Source organism: Spermophilus citellus (genome assembly GCF_964194105.1).
Source record: "Spermophilus citellus genome assembly, chromosome: 12".
Classification (NCBI taxonomy): domain Eukaryota; kingdom Metazoa; phylum Chordata; class Mammalia; order Rodentia; family Sciuridae; genus Spermophilus; species Spermophilus citellus.
This window is the reverse complement of record NC_138198.1, coordinates 72,292,915-72,315,616: the sequence shown is the minus strand read 5'-3', so window position 1 is coordinate 72,315,616 and position 22,702 is coordinate 72,292,915.

The window sequence follows — 22,702 nt, the reverse complement described above, 5'->3', positions numbered from 1 at the left end:
GGTGGGAGGCAGCAGACTGTGCTCAAGAGTATTGTCCCTTGAGTTCTCTCCAAATGGCCCCAGATTCATTTAGAGTAAGTGAAGTGCAGTCTCCAGAAGAAGCAGTTCATACAACTTACTGTATTAGAAACGTGGCTTCACAACGTCCAAGAACACCTCGGGCTTGTTCTTCATCATGTCTTTGAATAACTGTGTGCCCCTGGATCACCCTGAAAACTCTCTGAGTCTGATTGTTTATTTGCAAAATTTTGCATCAGATATAAATCCTTCTCCTATCACAACATGGTCAGGAGGATTAATGTAGGTGAAAATTTTTTGCAAGCTGAGGTTGTGAGAGACGTAAACTATAATATCATGATTTGCCCTCAAAACATGTTGACTAGATTGCTGATCAGTCTCTGCTTCTTCCTTTTATTAATATGCTTAGAATTTCTAAACATTGCCTGTTACCATTAATATTGTTCATTCATTCTGTGAAATCATCAGAGCCGGAGGAAACCTATTGTTCCATCCAAACACCCTGACCATAAGAGAAGCATTATTGGTTGGAGAAGTTACAAACTACAGCTCTTTTCAGCAAAGGAAAGTGCAAAGATGTTAAGAAAGAACCATTAAAAAAATGCAACCACAGGGGCTGAGGCTGTGGCTCAGTGGTAGAGTGCTCGCCTAGCATGTGTGAGGCCCTGGGATCGATCCTCAGCACCACATAATAATAAATAAAGGTATTGTGTCCATCTACAGCTAAAAAATATTTTTGTAAAAAATGCAACCACAGCATGGAGTTGGGCAATCCTAGGTTCAAATATTGTCTGTGACCTTGGGGCTATTTGTGCAACTTTTTGAGATTTATTCTCCTCATCAATTAGAGGAAGGAATAATAATATGTACAGGAAAAGGGCAGCAGGAGAATGACTGACATGTACCCAGCCAGGACAGCCTCTTACATTGCTGGTGTCTATTCAGTCTTTTCTTAGTGTGGATGCTATCCTGGCTAGTAATGATTGCCCATGTCTTGGGACACCTTCTGAGTCCTGGTATTCCTGAATCTCAATTTTGTACATCTGAACAGCTTGTGATAGATAAATAATAATTATTATAATAAAAAATGAATCATAATTGTTGGTTGGGGTGAGGAGCTAGGCATGCCAGGCCTCTACTTGTTTCTTTATGAAGTACTTTTTAGTCATCCAGAACAGCCTTTGTTACATGTCAGGAGGTACACTTGATAGTTGAAGGAGCTGAGGTTGAGGAAGGTTAACAGACTGGCCCACTCTTACCCGAAAGCCAGGAGCTTTCTGAGTAAGTCCTGTGCTCAGATCTCAAGTCTCATGACTCACAGACCCCTGCCTCCTCTCCAAACTGGATCCTTTTCTTCTCTGGTACTCCGTTGTCCTCACTCCCCTTGGTCAGGAAATCTCTTCCCTGCTGACTTTTTGCAACCAATGTGCTCACATCCTCCATTGCAGACAAGGACTCTTCTGTGAGTTAATATCTTTACTATTTTTTCTAATATTCAGAAAACACACTGGAGCTTTGCTTCTAGATTATGATTACTGGGATCCTTAGGGTTAATCTTATGGCTTAATTCTTAGAAGTGTTTTCTTGTTATGTTTAAGCTATTTTTTCCTCAAGCCAAGGGCCATTACAGCCTCCTAAGTGTTTAGGCACTAATTTTGAGAACTTAGCTTTGACAAAATTGTTTTAGAGAATTGGATTATTTTAATCAAACTTTTCAGTCCTTTGTTGTTGGTATTGATGGTCTTTTTCCTTGGCCATTTTAAATTGTCTTCAGAGGATCAAGAAAAGAAAGTACCAGTTCTTTTGAGATGCTTTTAAGTAGCTTTTTAGCTAGTGCTTTTTAGTTATTGAAGAAATGTGCACCATACGAGCATATTAAACAATTTGGGCTAAATGCTCTTCTGTCCCACTTCTGAATCCTTGCAGAAAGCTTCTAACACTTGCTAAAATTGTTTCAGATAAGGAACTCTTGACTTCCAACCTAATTATTTTCACTTTGCATTGGGGTATACATAGTCACAAAGATTGAAATGCCACTCAATGGTAAAACTTTAGTTCTTATATCTGGCATTACCTTGTTTTATTATTACTGTGGTTGAGTTGCCACAGTATTTGTTAATAGAAGGTGCCAAATCCCCCCCATCCCCTCCACTTGCCCCATCTGCTTTTAGGTAAGTTTTATTGTATTGAAAAAGTAAGATTCTGGATTCTTTTATTGCCAGGAAACAAAAAATCATTTTCATGAATGTTGCTTCTTGGATGACAATGTCAGTCATCTCTTTGAAAATTCATTTTGGAAATGAAGTTTGTTCCTCAAACATCCTTATAAAGAAGCTGTAAAAATGGCAGTGAAAAGATAATAATAGAGGAGAAGTATTAGACCATTTATACAAGGAAACTTAGTTTACCTTCCTTCAAACTTGTTTTTATGCAGCATACATGAAAGTATGCTGCATAACTTTCCTTCCTCTATTTCTCTTTTTTTTTTCTCAGTCTCCTCTGAAGGGTTCTGTGCTTTAGATCAGAGCTCCAGTCTTATTACCAGTGCTTCCTGGCCAGGCACACTGGTGAGCCCAGGCCCCATACTGGAGTCAACAGCCCAGGCCTCCTGTGGGGGAGGTAGGATGAGAGGCTGCCTGGAAGCCCCACATTGATCTTGGGGTCAAATTTCCCCTCCCTACCATCAACTCCAAATGTGTAAAACACTAATATTTTGAGTTGTTGAACTACCCCATTTACAATAATCTCAAAAAAATAAGATACTTGGGAATCAATTTAACGAAAGATGTGAGAGATCTATACAATGAGAACTACAGAACCCTAAAGAAAGAAGTCAAAGAAGACCTTAGAAGATGGAAAGATCTACCTTGCTCTTGGATAGGCAGAATTAATATTATCAAAATGGCCATACTGCCAAAAGCATTATACAGATTTAATGCAATTCCAATCAAAATCCCAATGGCATTCCTCATATAAATAGAAAAAGCAATCATGAAATTCATCTGGAAAAATAAGAAACCCAGAATATCTAAAGCAATCCTTAGCAGGAAGAGTGAAGCAGGTGGCATCACTATACCAGACCTTAAACTATAATACAGAGCAATAGTAACAAAAACAGCATGGTATTGGCACCAAAACAGACTGGTTGACCAATAGTACAGAATAGAGGACACAGAGAATAATGCACAAAATTACAATTATCTTATATTAGACAAAGGTGCCAAAAACATGCACTGGAGAAAAGATAGCATCTTCAACAAATGGTGCTGAGAAAACTGGAAATCCATATGCAACAAAATGAAATTAAACCTATATCTCTCACCATGCACAAAACTTAACTCAAAATGGATCAAGGACCTAGGAATTAAACCAGAGACTCTGTGTCTAATAGAAGTAAAAGTAGGCCCTAATCTTCATCATGTTGTATTAAGCCCCACTTCCTTAATAAGACTCCTATAGGGCAAGAATTAAAACTAAGAATCAATAAATGGGATAGATTCAAACTAAAAAGTTTCTTCTCAGCAAAAGAAACAATTTGTGAGGTGAACAGAGAGCCTACATCCTGGGAGCAAATTTTTACCCCTCACATATCAGGTAGAGCACTAATCTCTAGGGTATATAAAGACTTCAAAAAGCTAAGCACCAATAAAACAAATAAGTCAATCAACAAATGGGCCAAGGACCTGAACAGTCACTTCTCAGAAGAGGATATACAATCAATCAACAAATACATGAAAAAATATTCTTCATCTCTAGCAACTAGATAAATGCAAATCAAAACTACTCTAAGATATCATCTTACTCCAGTCAGAATGGCAGCTATTATGAAGACAAACAACAGTAAGTGTTGGCAGGGATTAGGGGAAAAAGGCACACTCAAACATTGCTGGTGGGACTGCAAATTGGTACAGCCAATATGGAAATCAGTATGATGATTCCTTGGAAATCAGGGAATGGTACCACCATTTGATCCAGCTATTCCTCTCCTTGGTCTGTACCCAAAGGACTTAAAAACAGCATACTACAGGGACAGACACATCAATGTCTATAGCAGCACAATTCACAATAGCTAAACTGTGGAGCTAACTTAGATGCCCTTCAGTGGATGAATGGATAAAAAATGTGGCATATATACACAATGAAATTTTATTCAGCATTAAAAAAGAACAAAATCATGGCATTTGCAGGTAAATGGATGGCTGGAGAAGATAATGCTAAGTGAAAACAAATGCCAAATGTTTTTTTCTGATATAAGGAGGCTAACTCATAGTGGGGTAGGGAGGGGGAGCAAGGGAGGAATAGATGAATTCTAGATAGGGCAGAGGGAGGAGAGGGAAAGAGAGGGAGCAGGGGATTAGCAAGGATGGTGCAATGTGATAGACATCATTATCAAAGTACATGTATGAAGACAGGAATTGGTGTCAGCATACTTTATATACAACCGGAGATATGAAAAGTTGTGTTGTGTATGTGTCATAAGAATTGTAATGCATTCTTCTGTCACTTATCTTTTTAAATCAATTAAAAGAATAATAATTGTAGATGAAACTGATAAATACAATCAGCTACATATTCTTGCTCTTAATAAGTAAATTTAGCAAATGTTTTAGAGGTTTATGTTTAAGAATTTTCACAAAGTTTTGTACAAGAACTTATATGAATTTCATTCAAATAGCTTACTGTGATACCTATGTCTTACATTAAGACATTTTTATGCTATGTAATTTTTAATTACAAATTCACCCAATAATCTAAATGATAATTTAATTACAAATTTACCCAATAATAAATTATCTGTATTTTTTTAAAAAACAAGATATTAAAGTAAAAAAAATTAGAGTTGTCTTTAATGTTGAAAATGGATATGCAATGAAAATCAAAATTGAGGAATTATGGATCTTGTAACCTGAAGAGTGATTATAGAGGTAGAAAGCATAGCTACAAATTGTCCTACAACCATTTGAAGAAGGGAACTGACACCAAGACCATCCAAGACCATCAAGCTTATTTCCCTACCTACCCCAAATACCTCCATGCCTGTATTTCATGGTGGCTTTGGGAGAAAAGGCTGTTATTTGAGGAGCTAGACAGTATGTAAATTGAGAAAAATGCTTAAACTCTTAGGTTTACTCATGGTAAGTCAGGATGGGGGATTCTTGGGGAATACCTCCAGCAGGTCCCAGGTAATGACCTTCTGTCTGCTGTGCTACTGACAAAGGGCTCTCACAAGTGATTGGAGTGAAAGGGGCATATATTGGGGATCCAAAGGCACTAGCTTTTTTGTTTGTTGCTATGGTGTTTGGAGCTTTTTGTTTTTTGAGACAGAGCCTTCATATGGTTGCCCAAGCTGGTCTAGAACTTCTGGGCTCAAGCAGTCCTCCTGCCTCAGCCTCCTGAGTTGCTTGGAATGCATCTATTCTTAATGGTGCCCTACTATGTTGTTTTCTGTTCATTTTGAGAACACTGGTGACATATGCAGTACAGAATCAGCCTCCAGGTATCATCAGCAGGTCCCAAGCAAATGCTTTCCATGTAGTAGATGCTGAAGAATTTTTTTTTCCTTTTTGTACTGGGGATTGGACTCAGGGGCACTCAACCACTGAACCACTTCCCGAGCCCTATTTTGTCTCTTATTTAGAGACAGGGTCTCATTGAATTGCTTAGTGCCTCACCATTGCTGAGACTGGCTTTGAACTCTTGAGCCTCCTGCCTCAGCCTCCTGAGCCAATGGGATTATAGGCATGTGCCTCCTCTCCTGGCTGCTGAAGAGATTTTATGTAGATTGTCACTTCCTGTGGGTCCTGTAACTTTGTGCTTTGTACAAACCCTTCCTGGCTCCTTGTCACAATAGTTCTTCCTTGGTGTGGGCTATTTCTAACACGCTTCCAATGAACTCCTCAAGGACAGAGGCAGGCTGTGCCTGCTTTCTGTCCATTGCAGAAAAGCTTTACTATTGCAGGTTAGGTGAGCTAGAAAACAGATGTGACCATCAAAAGAACAGGTGCACCAAACAGGAACACCACTGAGGGAGCACTGAAGTGAGATCCACCATCCACAATGTCCTCCTCAAGGACAGAGGCAGGCTGTGCCTGATACCTTTTTTTATTCTTCCCCCGAGCCTGGCACAAGGCCTGATATGTGATAGATACCTTGGAAAGACAAGATGGAGAAAACAAGAATAAAATAATTTTATTCTTATTTATTGATGTCACAATTTGCCCCATCTTAGGAGTCATACAGTACAAGAGCTTGAAAGACCCTCCATGGCAGTTAATGATTTATTGGTACCTCTGGCACTTGTGATTTAGTCCTAGTTTTTTGAGAAATTTCCATACTTCTTTCCAGAGTAGTTGCAGCAATCTGAAGTCCCACAGCAATGTACAAGTGTACCCTATTCCCCACTTCCTTGCCAACATTTATTGTTACTTTTATTCTTGATAATTGCCATTCTGACTGGGATAAGGTGTAATCAGACAAAGGGAAATGAAGGGAAGGGAGAGGGGATAGGAAAAGGAAAGACAGTGAAATGTATCTGAAATAATTTTCCTATGTACATATTCAAATACACCATAGTGAATCTTTTTTTATTGGTTGTTCACAACATTACAAAGCTCTTGACATATCATATTTCATACATTAGATTGAAGTGGGTTATGAACCCCCAATTTTACCCCAAATGCAGATTGCAGAATCATGTCGGTTACACATCCACAATTTTACATAATGCCCTATTAGTAATTGTTGTATTCTGCTACCTTTCCTATCCCCTACTATCCCCTCTCCCCTCTCCTCCCATCTTCTCTCTCTACCCCATCTACTGTAATTCATTTCTCTCCTTGTTTATTTTCCCATTCCCCTCACAACCTCTTATATGTAATTTTGTATAGCAATGAGGGTCTCCCTTCATTTCCATGCAATTTCTCTTTTCTCTCCCTTTCCCTCCCATCTCATGTCACCATAGTGAATATTACACATCATTCTATAGCCATAAGAATGGGATCCTAACTACCCTAACATATATTCTGTGTTTGTACAATTATATCAATGAATTCTACTGTCATGTATAACTAAAAAGAACCAAAGGAAAAAAAGGCACAAGTTGAATATCCCATATCTAAAATATTTAGCATCCAAAATATTTGGAATTTTGGATTTTGTTACATTTGGGTATTTTTGTATAGACTTTGCCAGTTGAGCATCTCTAATCCCCAAATCCAAAATATTACACAATCTAGAACTTTCTGAAAGGATGCTCTCAATCTTTATTTGGTGTGGCTTTGGTTATATTTTATTTTTATTCCAATCACTAGGGCTTTGGGGGGGGGGTACCAAAGATTAAACTTGGGGCACTCGACCACGGAGCCACATCCCCAGCCCTATTTTGTATTTTATTTAGAGACAGGGTATCACTGAGTTGCTTACTGCCTCTCTGTTGCTGAGGCTGGTTTTGAACTTGTGATCCTCCTGCCTCAGCCTACCAAGCCACTGGGATTACAGGCATGCGCCACTGTGCCCTGTTCACTAGAGCTTTTAAAGGGAACATACTTTCATGTTAGTAACTGACCTCAAACTGTAATTTTTATAAACATGTGTTTATTATGAAATTGGTTATTATGAAATATGGTTATTATGGTTATTAATGATATATGGTTAAATTATGATAAACAGATGAAGTAGGAAGTGCAAAGGAAAATGTCTTCACTGTTCAAAGCAGGAGAAATTCCTCTTAAAGATGTCTGTCTAGGACTAATTTACTCAAAATGTAGTGCGTGTTGTGAAGATTAATGACAGTTAGTGGCCTTTCGCAGAGCTTTTCAGCCTGAGTCTAATGTGCTGGGTTCTTTTTTATTTTTCCAAACCTCCATAACTAAAGTATTTTTTCACTCTGCCCTTCGTTCACAATATGGGACTGTAATTGAGTTCATATTTCTCACTCAACCTTTCAGCTGTAATTAGTATTTTATTATAGCAGATTTTATCACTAACTAGCAGAGCAGCAGGGTATTAAACTGCATGCTTGCATGTGCACACGTGCACACGTACACACATCCAGAACAGTCTCGAGTTACTGATGCCAGAAAAGCTCCTTGTTATGAGTTATGGCTGAGAGAACATAAAATATGCTTGTGGTGGCCTGCAACCCTTCCACAGCAGTTTATGGGCAGCCTTAGGATCACAGCAGGACAAAGAGAAATTAAAGTTGCTCACACAGACTCTTCAACCCCACAGGTCTGTTCACGCTGGCAATGTGTTACCAAAGTCTGTGTAACACTAGTTACCAGTTTTCTCTCATAATTTAATGACCAGGGCATTGTTAGGTCAGCTGCTCTCAGCACCAGTGCTTCATGCAGACTCTGAGGGATCCTAGCCATGATGACAGCATGTTGAATTCTCACCTAGTTTTAAACTGGTGATGTACTTCTTAAAAGTTAGTTAAATCTTACCAGGTTGTTGGGTGAATTTAGGTTCCATTTCAGTAAGTGTTGACAGATTTAGGGAAGGGGTACATCTGAACAAAACCAGGGCGAGCAGAAATTCTGTGTGATTAAATGGTGAGACACTTTAGTTATATGGGTTTTTTAATTTTTTTTTTTTTTGGTTATAGGTGGACACAATATCTTTGTTTTATTTATTTATTTTTGTATGTGATGCTGAGGATCAAACCCACGTGTGTGAGGCAAGCGCTCAACCACTGAGCTACAACACCAGCTTAGTTATATGTTTATTTTCATGTAATTAATGTTTTGATTTTCTCACGTCTCCTACAAATTAGCCTTCAGAAAGATTATCAGTACTCATTTCTCTTCTTTTTAATACATTATGGGATATATGCTTTGTATCAAAAGATAAAAAGTCACTCTTAGATCCCTGAAATGATCAGAAGTGACAATTTTAAAGGAATAGCAAAAGCAACAATGGAAGAATCATTGCATTTCTGCTTCTCTCATTTTCTTCTGTTAATGAGCTGGGTAACCCTCAATAGAGAGAGAGAGAGAGAGAGAGAGAAATAAATAGAATAATGGATAAGAAATATGACTTAACAACTAAGGTTTTAATCATGCAATGAATTAGGATAAAAAAATTGAGTCAATTTCAATTCTACTTCAAGCTTCCTCTCAAAGACCTCAAAGTCTGAAAAAAGCTAAAAACACATTTTATTACATTTGAACTTATAAGTTAAAAAAGTACATGCAAGATGTTCAGATGTTGTTATAAGGTTATACATCATGTGCTATTCTATATACATTCAGATTTCTTATTTTCCTTATAAAGGTCTTAGAGTTTTGCTATAAGAAAGCCTAGCATAAATTAAACTTTAAGTTTCATTCCATTTGCAAGTTCTGATAGAACTGATGGTACATTTTTGATAGATTCATTTTTTACTATAGGTTGTACTTTAATATTTCAAAAGCAGTAGGAAGATTTTATGCTACTTTAAATTCCAGAATAGTAGTAGACCAGCATTAGGAAAGGTGCACGTTTATTTTTTATAACTTTTTTTTTTTGGTACCGGGTACCACTGAGCCACATCCCCAGCCCTATTTTGTATTTTATTTAGAGACAGGGTCTCACTGAGTTTCATAGCACCTCGCCATTGCTGAGGCTGGCTCTGAACTCGCGATCCTCCTGTTGCTGGGATTACAGGTGTATGCCACCGCTCCTGACCAGGAGTGGTTTAACTTTGATAAACAAAAGAAGCCTTAGTAATAAATTTAAGAGGCTGTAGAATTTTAATTCAGCTCACTAAGCTAGAAACTTCTGATTGCCTTCCTTTCCTTGAGAATTTACTTTTTTGTTTTTAATCTTTTTAGAAAAAAATAGATGGTAGATTTTCAAAGCTAGCTTTGAGATTGGAAGCCAATGATTGTTGATTGCAAGATTTTATGAAATTGATTAGTGAAATGATGTTATTTGTACAGATGAAAAACACACAGATCTTGCAGTTCAGTCAAGGTACCATTGACCTGGGTGCTACATGTTAATTTCCATCAGGGAGACAGCGATGTATGGTAGTTGGGCAGCAGAGAGGATTCAGCTATTTTTCATTAGCACTTGGACTTTGATAAAGGGAGATAGAAAAGAGCTGCTTGACCTTTCAGTGCTTAAATTATTAAAGAGCAAATAGATCTGAGGTCTGGATGCTTGCAAATCTAATTTGTCTTGTGGAACTAGGGTGAAAAGACATTTGGGGTTTGAAATTGCTCCAGTCAACTTAGTTCTTTTTTTAATATATCTGGAGATGAGTAGATGGTAACCATTTAAAAAGTAATATGTCTGGAGTAGAGTGTATAATATAACTAATACCAGCGGACAAAAAGGGAGGCCCATTAAATGATCATTTCATTCACCTATTTTCACCTAATCCTCATTAAATTGCTGCTTAGGAAAAAAATACTTTTTAATCCATACTCTCTTAGATGGTGTATAAATTACAGAAGGAAACTTTGTTTCATTAACAAATGCCTCATTAGGGAACAATAGATTGTACAGTTTGAGTTACAGTCAGGCATTAGCTGGCACAGAGTAGGCACTCAAAATATTTATTAAATTAATAAGTAACTGAACACACACATAGTAGCAAGGTTAGAAAAGAGAGGAATGATAAGTGAGAGATGGAGCTGAGAGAAGGGGTAGAGGAGGAAGAGATGCAGCCTTTGATTCCCTCCAGGTTCATTATTTGTTGTGGGTCATCCAGGACAAACTTAAATTCTGACCAGCACCCTCTTATCACAAAACTTTTTCTTCATAGCTCTTATATTCAGGAAATAGATTTAATGTTAAATTTGAGTAATGCAAACACACTTGTAAAGAGCAATTATCTTCCCCCTTACCCGCACATATAATTTGTAATGTACCCCCCAAAACAAAATAGACATGACTTTTGGATCATATTATGATTTCAAATATATGCACTTTATAGCCCACTTCATTCCAAGAGTTATGAGAAACAAAAATGAATAAATTGCACCCCTCTTCCTCTAGGAGCTTACAAGACTTCTAAAAATAATGATTAACTGATACCAATGACTCTCAGTCTTCACAAAAGAAAAAAAAAAAGATATTTTTGTGAGTTTGGAGCAGCGTAAGAACATCCCAAAGTGAGGGAATGATTGGAAGCCACTGGAAGAGGGGTCAAGGAGTGTCTCTGCATTTTATGAGAAAGTTTCCCTGCTGAGTTGCCCAAGTGTCCATCCTGCTGGGGAGAACAGCATTTAAATAGCCCAGGCCAAGAAGGAAGAATAGAGACATAGAGGTTTGTGTCCAAATTCAGTATCTTGGAGCATGAAAAGTCTGGAAGTGGCTGTATTGATTTTTTTTTAACAGAGTAGATTTAGATTCAGAGGGTGCCCCTTGCATGGTGAGAAAGGTGGAGATATTTCAGCAGGTTCAAAGTCACTGTGACTCCAGGAGTAGATCTTTCTCTGAAAGTGATTTATACCACAGATAGAGATGTCAGAAGGGAATGAGGTCAAGGTAACATTACCATCTATAGCTCCCTTGAAATCATAAAAGTGAAACAATCTTTACACAATGCTCAAAATAAAGTGATTATGGAAAGTAGAGATCAGCTTACATATTGGTTGCATCTGCAGGGTATTCCACTCAGGGCAGATGGCTCACATCAGTGCCTTAAATAGTACTTGTGAAGAAGGAAAGCATCACCTGGCCCAGTTATTTAGAACATGATGTGAACTGGGCTCCCCTGCCATTTCAGTAGAATAGCACTTCACCTCAGGACCTTGATCTTCACCTCAGTAAGTTGGAAAAAATGAAACTTAACATATACCTGACTGGGTACTGGATAGAATAATTTCTGTAAATTGTTTATCTTCAAAATTTTGTTGTGTTTTTTTTTCTGCTTTGTTTTTCTGGTTTGTCTTGTGCAGGAGTTTCTGAAAAGTTATTTTTAAATTGAAATTTTGAAAATCATGTCATGTAGCAAATGAATAAGAAAAGCTGACTCTTTAAAGGAAGCCATTGTTGAAAATTATTTTACCAAGTTGGGAATTTCTTTACAAAGCAAGTAATTATTCTTATGGGTTGTTCATTTTGTGAGATCACTTCTTATATGGTGAATAAAAATTCTGAACTTATAAAATGCACCTTAGAGATCCAACTAATATTCTCATTTCATAGTAAAAAATAAGACCCGTCAAAATCAATTAAAAATTCCAGTTCTTTGCAGAATTAGAGTTAGTGCTGGGATCCATGCACTGACACATCCCTATAAAAGCCATTTCAAGAAAATGTTCATGCTTTCTCAGTGCTGTTTTTAAAGACATTTTGAGTAAATTCCTTCCATAACTGTCATCTGTGATTATACTACTAAGCAGGTGGCATTTTATCTTTTACTTTGACCTTGACCCTTACTCCTGCTAATTTATTACCTAATATGCAGATTACTACTATAGCCCCTCCCCTCTGCAGCAGATACAATCCAAGACCCCATATGGATGCCTGATGTCATAGTTAGTATCAAACCCTAGATGCACTGTTGTTTTTATACACTCATATTTATATAAAGATAAATTTGTAAATTGGACACACTAAGAGATTAAGAACAATAACTAATAAGCATATAGAACAATTATAACAGTAAACCGTGGTACTTATGTGAATGTAAGCTGTCTTTCTTGAAAGAATCAAGACAAATGTTAATATTTTTGGATTGTGGTTGAGTGAAACCACGGAAGGCAAAAAAAAAGATTAATATTTTGAGGTTGAGGGCAAACAAAACCACAGAAAGCAAAACCACAGATAAGGGGGAATACTTACTGTATTTGCTGCTGTATCATATCAAACTACTCCAAATTTAGCAGTTTAGAACAAACTTTATATCTTCCCATGATGGTGTGGGCCAGCAGAGGGTTGGCTGGACAGCTTCTGCTCAGGGCCTCTCAGCACTTCAGTCATCTGCTGGCTTGGCTGGTGACCTTCTGAGGCCACTCACCTACATGGCTGCTGCAAATGCTGCCTGTGGGCTGGGAGTCCTTGGGACTGCCAAGCAGTGTGCCCCTGACAGCTTGGCAGGTTCATACTGGGGGACCATTTACTTGGTTGGCTTCTCCAAGAGCAGACTTCCCAAGTAACTAGGGAGAAAATGCATGTGTAGTGACCCTTCTGCCACATTCTGTTGGTTGCATGTGAGTCATTAAATATAATGAAGCCCACCTTTTGACCGAGACATGTCAAGGTCTTTGTAAGTAAATCTTTATATCACCACATCCAAGTATCTGTAGATGTAAGAAGTCAAGAAGGATGAGAAAAATCAAAGTCTGCCTTACCTCTTTATGCATCCTGTGTCCTCCCTAAATACTTTCTTTCATGTTGTGTCTGTTATGCAGGGAGGAGCCTCTTACAGAACAACACCCAGTAGCAAGTCCCTTCCTTCCTTTCTTTCTTCATTCCTTCTTTCCTTCACTAGTCGAAATGTCAAAATTCACTCCATTGTCACACTGTAAACCTGTTGGAGTACCTGTGGGCTGAGAAATCACTATGATGTTGACGTGTAATTAGACAGAATTATAAGTTGAATGGCGACACTCACTTTGTGACTCATTTTGCACCAAATGGTTGTGTTCATAGAGTAAATCTTTGCCTGAATGCAGATTGTAAGTTCACACCAACAAGAAGCATGAAGAGGCCTTCCCCAGGGAGGCTGGATGGGCTCCCACTCCTAAGCTTCTCTCTTATTGTTAATGCTCAGCTGTGCTCAGCAACTCTTGAATCACATCATTTTTGTAGGGAATCAGGGTGCTACTCTGAACTATAAGAAAAAGGCACAGGATTCTGCTCTTCAGGGGACACATCATCCTTGCAGATGTTGTTGAAGCGCACTTTCCCATCCTTCTTTATATGTGATTCAAGTGGCCTTGTTCATGGTTTCCTTTTCCAAGTCACACGGAGTTCCAAAGATTGGCTTTTGAAATTCCAGTCCCTTCATCTCTGTTTTTCTCATGTCCTCTCTTTCCACTGACTGATTATGGTCAAGGGCAAAGGAATGTAAAGAAAAGATGGGAGCCGTAAACCTCAGTTAAGATGAATCACTGTGCATTTCTTTTGTGACTTGTTAAAACTTCTCCTGTGGTCATACAGATGCCACTGAAGAGAATAATGCATTGCCTTTCTTACAAACCTACTGTTAACATAATTTCATTATCAATGAGTTAAAAATCATTGTGAGGTCTGTGTGAGAAAAGGATTATGTTAGTGCCCTGCATACAAATAGCAATTTCTAAACATTGAGTTTTGTGTCTCTCAGTAAATTGTTTTGGGTGAGAGAGTTCTGAGGAAGAATGTAAACATTGTCCCTCTCTCTTCTGATGAGTAAGCATCAAGTGAGTGGTCCTTATGTACCAGGCATTTATTATTGACTATGTTCTGCATGTTTCTTATTTTAGAGGTGCTGGTTGGTTCCCTGCAGTTGAAGGCAGAGGAGATCAGATCAGTTAAAAGATATCATTTATGATTCCCCCCCCAACTTTTTTTCCTCTAGTGTTTATCAAATAGTTGTTGAGGAAGAATGTCCTTGAAGAACTAAAAAGACAACAGAGGTTTTGAAGTGCTACCCAGTGCCAATTCACTTCCAGAATGCTTCCATCCTGAATTCACAGTACTACTTCTGATGCAGAAGTCCCATCAGACAGCCTCCAAGCTGCTCAGCCTTTTACTATTGGTGACAACAAGACATTCCATGGATCCTGGAACACTCCCCTCCTCCCCCATAAAAGCTAAAAAAAAATTATTTTCAAGCTGCTAGTAGAGCCAATTGGGTTAATTTTATAGATGACTGTTTACCAGTGCTATTTTGTGTTATTAATGTGAACATAGCTTAAGTAGAATGGTAGTAAATAAATGAAGTCATGCATTTGTGTGCTTTTACTTGTAAACAGTTTTGTTCTCCTTTAAAATTATTTTCATCTAGAGAAGTTTATGGCAACAACTGAATATATTCATATCATCTTTTTTTGAAAGTGTAAGTGTCAACAATGACGGTTTTTATTTTCAAATGTTCTTATTACTGAACATTGGCTAGACATTCTGCTTAGCTTACTATTTTACAGGAAAACAGTATAGCTACAACACATACATCCAGCTCATTTAAAGTTTTGTGAGCTCCACAACATCTGTCTTTTCAGCACTTCTGTCCCATTTCTTTAATTCTACAAGACTTTATGCTTCCTATAGCTATGGCTAAATTAGATGTCTTTTTTTCCCTCTTAAGAGAAAACAGCTTTAGGAAGATGAGTTAGAACAAAATGAAAACTATCATTGAGTCCCACATCTGTCTCCTTTCCTATTCAGACCAACTAGAGCTCTGGTAAAATTTTAAGTCTCATAACACAGCAGGAAACATTGTCCAGATTCTTTCATCAATTCCCTCCCTCATGGCACAGATCTAGGTATCGCTGGTGACTTAACTTTTGCCATTAAAAGGAAAAATCTGTGTATGGGGGGTGGGGGCTAAAATCCTTCCACAGTACTGTTTGCCCAGGGCACAAGGATGGGTCTGGGGAAACGTTCAGCATCCAACAGGTAGAGATCATTTGTGTTTAACTCCTTCTTCCTCATGGGGTGCAGCATTCCCCAACACCATCTACACTGGAGTCAGAAAATATATATGAGCATGGTTCAGAAAGTGAACTAAGTGTGATAAAAGCCATACCTGGAACAATGAATTCTTTCCTTTTCAGAGTGATCCAACTCAAACTGCAGATAATTCAGTTGTTTTAAATACAACATGAATAATAAGTTCCCCCCTCTCTATTTAATGTAGGAAATTAAAACTGTGTCCACGTGTCCACAAAAGTTAAGTTGAAATTGTGGGAATATCTTGTGGCTATGTCTCTTAAAATTTACTTTAGACTGTTTCAAAACTTTCTGCAATGTAACTTCATTGAAATAAGTACGTGTGTGTTTCTGTTTGTATGTATCGTATCTATATGTGTGCATGTATCTGTGTATAGATATTTTAGGATTTATGGCAGTTAACCCTATTTCATGTAAATATGTTTCATAATTACAATCCATATTGCTATGTTCCAAGCAGTTTTCAATGCTTATCTTTTAAAAATTGTTCTAAAATATTTATTTTTATATGATGTCTATACATATCATACCTGTTTAGATCAATCATAGTGCACCTTGTATATCTGGTAAAACTATATTCAGAGAGTTTTCATATACAAGGGGGTAAAATATTTATGCTTCCACCTTCTTTAATGAGATGAGACCTTGCTGTGTTGCCTAGCCTGGCCCCAAACCCCTGAGCCCAAGTGATCTTCTTTTCTCACCTCCCAAATAGCTGGGATGACAGGTGTGTGCCATCAGGGCACACCTGCTATTTTCAGCAGAGATCTAACTATAATAGCCCTAGAAAATCAAGTCTATATGAGCTTTTTTCACTGAAGATGCTTGAGTCCCAGTCACTAGGTGATCTTATTACAGAACTTCTATTTCCCAGGCCTGGTTAAAATTCTGAGAACTGTGATCAAGGATGAGCTATAGATAGGGGGAGTCACCATGTGCTGCCCACACAACACCTTTTAAGAAGAAGGTGCAGATGTGTGTACTTGGATATGAGCAGCAATCTCTCATCGGTCTTAAGGTGATAAACATTACATATGGAAGTGCATGAGAAAATGCATTGAGAATTATGCCTTCTTAAAATGAGACACTATAAATTAACCCTTGTTAGTTAAATATATTCTTTCAGACCATCATGGTAACCATGAGCACGAAGAGGTTGTGTGTGATTTAACTTAGAAATAATGAGAAGACATCACTGGGTCTGTGGCACAAGATTACATCAGTTCACACTGGATATGTACTGTCGGATAAAAGTATCATTTTGATGTGTTTAACTGTCAAGAAACAGTTTGAATATGCCACGAATATGCATGTACATCAAATCTTCATTGCATTCTTGCTTCATGAGGATACACAACTTTGCATTCAGTGTTAACAAATGTTTATCCTTTGCATGTTATGTTCAGGCATTATGGAAGCTACTGACCTCATTGGTAATTTGTCCTCATGGGCTTATATAGGTCTATTTTTGAGAATCTATTTTTGTTGCTTTTAAAACCTTCTGAATATCATATTGTACCTGGGTGTGAATAACTTTATTTATAGGAGTAAGTTAGTAGTAAAAAAAATATAGTTAATATGTTTCATAAGCTATTTTCAGTTATCATCATATTACAAAGCCCTTGAACCAGGTATCCATCCAGGATCTTTGATCTGCAGCTCATGGCCTGTGCTTGAGCACAGGACTTGTGAAATATTGCATTATTACATTCCACTTACCCTAACAGTCTGAAAAAGTGAATCTAGTTTCAGGGTGCCTAATTTATAATGCCTTGTGTTTAACATTACAGTGGAAAGTTTTGAAATCACTTTCATACATGTGCTCTTTTCACCACTAGTATGAAAAAGGAGACAGGTTATTCTGCTCTTATTTTTTAAATTTATTCTAATTTGTTATATATGACAGCAGAATGAAATTCAATTCATATTGTACATATAGAGCATTTTTTCATATTTCTGGTTGTACACAAGGTAGAGTCACACCATTTGTGACTTCATACATGTACTTAGGGTAACGATGTCCATCTCATTCCACTATCTTTCCTATACCCATTCCCCCTCCCTTACTCTCCCTCCCCTTTGCCCTATCTAAAGTTCATCTATTCCACCGATGCTCTGCTCCCCATCCCCATTATATATCAGTATCCTTATATCAGAGAAAGCATTTGGCATTTGGTTTTGGAGGATTGGCTTACTTAGCATTATATTCTCTAACTACATCCATTTACCAGCAAATGCCATGATTTTATTCTCTTTTAATGCTGAGTAATATTCCATTGTGTATATATGCCATATTTTCTTTATCCATTCATCTACTTAAGGGCATCTAGGTTGGTTCCACAGTTTACTATTGTGAATTGTGCTGCTATAAACACTGATGTAGCTGTGTCCCTATAGTATGCTGTTTTTAAGTCCTTTGGGTATAGACAGATGAGTGGGATAGCTGGATCAAATGGTGGCTCCATTCTCAGTTTTCCAAGGAATCTCCATATTGCTTTCCAGATTGGCTTCACCAATTTGCAGACCCACCAGCAATGTCTGAGTGTGCCTTTTTCCCCACATCCTTGCCAACACTTATTGTTGTTAGTATTCTTAATAGCTGCCACTCTGACTAGAGTAAGATGAAATCTTAGAGTAGTTTTGATTTGCATTTCTTTAATTGCTAGAGATGTTGAAAATTTTTTCATATATTTGTTGATTGATTGTATATCATCTTCTGAGAAGTGTCTGTTCAGTTCCTTGGCACATTTATTGATTGGGTTACTTGGTTTTTTGGTGTTAAGATTTTTTAGTTCTTTACATAACCTTGAGATTAGTGCTCTGATATGCATGTGGTACAAATTTGCTCCCATTCTTAGGCTCTCTATTCACTGATTGTTCTTGTTTTTAAGGTGAAGAAAATGTGTGTATTTGGAGATGAGTACACTTACTGGGCTCACTCAGCTAATAATCTGTGGGTCACAATACAGAAATGCCTGGATCTGAACCTTCTATTTAATTAGTCTGAGGGGGAGTTGGGATCTATCTGACTTCTAAAGCTTCTCACGTGTTGGAATAAGCAATTAGGGCTGAGCACCTGCTCAAAGCAGTGCTTCTCAACTGTGGCCCCTGGCAGGAACAGCATCCCTGGGTATCTCTTAGAAATATGCATTCCTGGGCCCTAACCCATACCTGACAGATCAAAATATGTGTGTGTTTGTACATGTCCTCTGAAAGGTTCCAGTATACCCTAAGGTTTGAGAATCACTGGCTTAAAGGATCTGAAAGGGAACAGCAGAGTTCCCTAGTGGGAGTTAGAAGGAATCAGGGTGATGTGGGCAGCTGACAGGGATTCAGGCCACTGGAGTCCAGGACCTGGGAAACTGTGGAACTGAAGAGCTTTTTTTGACTGTCAGTGGAGAGTGGACTCAAGTGCCATAAGCCAGGGACATGAGCCTTCCAGAGATGTGTGGGAGGGAGGGGAATTGCCAAAGAGCTAGGAAAGCTGGATGGCGGGTGCTGTGAGCAGAGGATATTGTGTGAGGAAGCTAGGGTTCCTTAGAAACAGATGTGAGGGGCAGGAGAAGCTGGCCCTGCCACTGAGCCCAGTGATTTGGGGGTTACTCCTTTTAGAGAACTGCAAAGGAAAGAAGACGCTCAGCAAGAGTCAGTTCCAGGTATCGCCAGCAGGTGAGGAGAGTCTCCTTAGAAAGCCTTTGAGGATGATAAGATTTTCTCTCCTATTAACCCAATGGTTCCTTATCCTCTTTGGCATACGATAATCACCTATGGGCAGTTTGAAAACATATCCCTGTACATATGCAGCTTATACCACAAATCTATAAATCAGAATTGCCTTCTGTGCCTCTAATGTGTACCCAGAGGTCTTTTGGTGCTAGGACAGGGTGGCTGGAAAGAAAAGGTAGTTCTAGGCCTTGCAGGACTTCTGCTGTCCCACTTACATGGAGAGGTGACCACCTGCTCCATTCCCCATCTAGAAGCTCCCTGGAGGCCTGCTGCATCCTCTGCTGACTCTGCTGGGTTTCTCCAGGACCAAGTGATCATGTGCTAGACCTCAGTGTTGTGACAAGGACAAAAGGTATCTTTGCCAAGAACAATCCTGCCGATGCACCCCAGAACGCTGCCACTTATGTAATCACAGCACTGTACTAAGTTTGTTCAGGAAAATTCTGTTTTCCTTTAGTGAAAACAGTGCTGCCTAAGCACCCCTAAATTACTTTCACCCTTGAGATCTTGAGTTAAGTGCTTTTCAATTGAATCAGGCTATAAGGAACCCTGGGTTTCTTGCTGTTAATGGCACATTTATGAAAAGTGCAGTGAGAAATATCTTCATGGGGTTGATAGAACAAAAATTGTTCCGTTATTTAAAACATGGCTTATTTCCCTCCATTTAAACAATGTTTATAAGAAAAAAATGATGTTGTCCCGAACAGCCATGTAAAAAAAAATACCTATTTGCAGATATACTTTTCCGTAGTGTTGGTGTCCTGTTTGTTAATATATAAAGTCAACTAATAATAAATTAAGAACCTATTTTTTTAATCGCATAAAATCTGGATGGGGACTATCATTTTTACCAATAGCGCCATACATGGGCCTGAGTAAGTCATTCCCACCAATCCACAGTTCCCCAACATCCATGGAATTTAACCACCTTTGCTGTAGCTAAAGCGCCATCTTGTGGTTCTGGACAGTATTAGTTACCAGAAATTGAACTGCTCTGAGCAAAATCCTTATTGGTAATCACTGAAATCCCTGCGTTCAAAAGGCATGGTATAAGTGTTTTAGAACTCTTATAAAATGGTGGGAGTGAAATGCTTAAATGACATGTGAAGAGGAGGTCAGGTTTAAGAATTGATCAGAACTTTGGGAAATCTTTGTGGCTTAAGGAAGAACATGTTCAATATTTTCCTGGTCCTACGCAACCAATTAAATGGGTAGGCCAGAATAAAGAGCCATCTAGCCTTTTCTATGTGACAAGAAAACAGTAACAATAGATATGAGACCTTTCAGAATTGTCAATGACACTCGGGGCCTGAAGCTTGGCTGTCTCTGGGAAAAGAAATTTCAGTAGGATATGTCAGATCGCTCTGTGTTTTAATGTTTCTGTCAGATGGTGTGGGTCAATGTCAGTGTTACAGGATGCAATATTTATAGGTCTCCCTCTTGCCTGTCATTATCTTGCTTTCAGGAAGACATGCATAGGACTGTCTTCGAACATGCTCTGTGGCCTTTGGGTTTGATGCATTCTGGTTTGAATGACAGCTGGATTCATTAATTATGACTTCTATGTACATGGAGGAAATCCAATAAAAATCCTTATCAAATCACTTAAAAGAAATTGTATAGTGACTTCTTGAAACACTTGGAATAAGCTTGAGATCTCTAATAGAGAATGCATAAGGTTTAACTTGAGACCTGCAATCACTCTGTAGGTAGATAATGATGATCATCGATTTTTTAACTAATTTTTGAAAAAAATCAATATTTGATATAGATGCTTGAAAATAAAAGAAGCTAAAAATTTTAAAAGGCCCTTAGAATTCTGGGATATCTTTTAAAAGGCTATACAACCTTTTTGAAGATTGTACAACCTTCCTGACCTGATTTTAAAGGTTCTTATCTATTGATGCTATAGGAGTTTTTCTTGCAAGCATTTATTTTATCTTCCATTAAAAAGTGATAAATGTTCATTACACAAAATTGGAACAATATAAATATAAAAATATAAATTACTTGTATTCCTACTGCAGTTAATATTTTATGTATTGGTTTCAGTTTTCTTTTTTGTCACTTTAAGTACTGTGGTCCTCCCTTGGCCTAGATTGCACTTTTTTACAATTACCCACAGCCAACCATGATCCAAAACTATTAAATGGAAAATTCCAGAAATAAACAATGCTTAAGTTTTAAATTGCACGCCATTCTGAACAGTGTGATGAACTCCTGCTTCAGCCGCTCCATCCCTGCCCAGGGAACAAATCATCCTTTGTCCAGAATATCCACACTACCTGCCTGTTCATCACTTAGAAGCTATATGGATGACCAGGTCAAATGTCATAGCATCAGTATGTATGTTCATATAACCTGTTTTGACTTAATGGCCCCAAGTGCAAGAGTAGTGATGCTAACTAAATATGCTACAAAGAAGCCATTAAGTATGTTCTTTAAATGAAAAGTTGAAATTTTTAAAAGATATTTTTAAAGAAAGATCATATACATATAGCATTTATTACAGTATGTTATAATTGTTTTATTTTATTATTAGTTATTGCTCTAATTTGGATTTTTTTTTAGTTGTACACAATATCTTTATTTTATTTATTTTTTTTTTAATTTTTTTTTATTGATTATTTATCGCATTACATAGTTCATGATATATCATCTTTCATACATTAGACTCAAATTGTGCTTTGAACTCCCATTTTCACCCCAAATACAGATTGCAGAATCACATCTGTTACATATTCACATTTTTACATAATGCCATATTAGTGACTGTTGTATTCTGCTACCTTTCCTATCCCCTACTATCCCCCCTCCCCTCCCCTCCCCTCCCATCTTCCCTCTCTACCTCCCCTGCTGTTGTTCAATTCTCTCCCTTTTTTTTTCCCTCCCCCTTGCCCCTCATAACCTCTTATAATTTTATGTATCCTTGAAGGTCTCCTACCATTTCCAAATGCTTTCCCTTCTCTCTCCGTTTCTCTCCCCCCATTCGTCTTTGTTTACTGTAGTCTTTTCCTCATGCTCTTTCTTCCTGTTCTGTTCTTAGTTGTTCTCTTTATATCAAAGCAGACATTTGGCATTTGTTTTTTAGGGCTTGGCTAGCTTCGCTTAGCATAATCTGCTCCAATGCCATTCATTTCCCTGCAAATTCTATGATTTTGTCATTTCTTAGTGCTGCATAATACTCCATTGTGTATAGATGCCACATTTTTTTTATCCATTCATCAATTGAAGGGCATCTAGGTTGGTTCCACAGTCTAGCTATTGTGAATTGTGCCGCTATAATCATTGATGCAGCCGTATCCCTATAGTGCGCTCTTTTAAGGTCCTCAGGGAATAGTCCCAGAAGTGCGATAGCTGGGTCAAA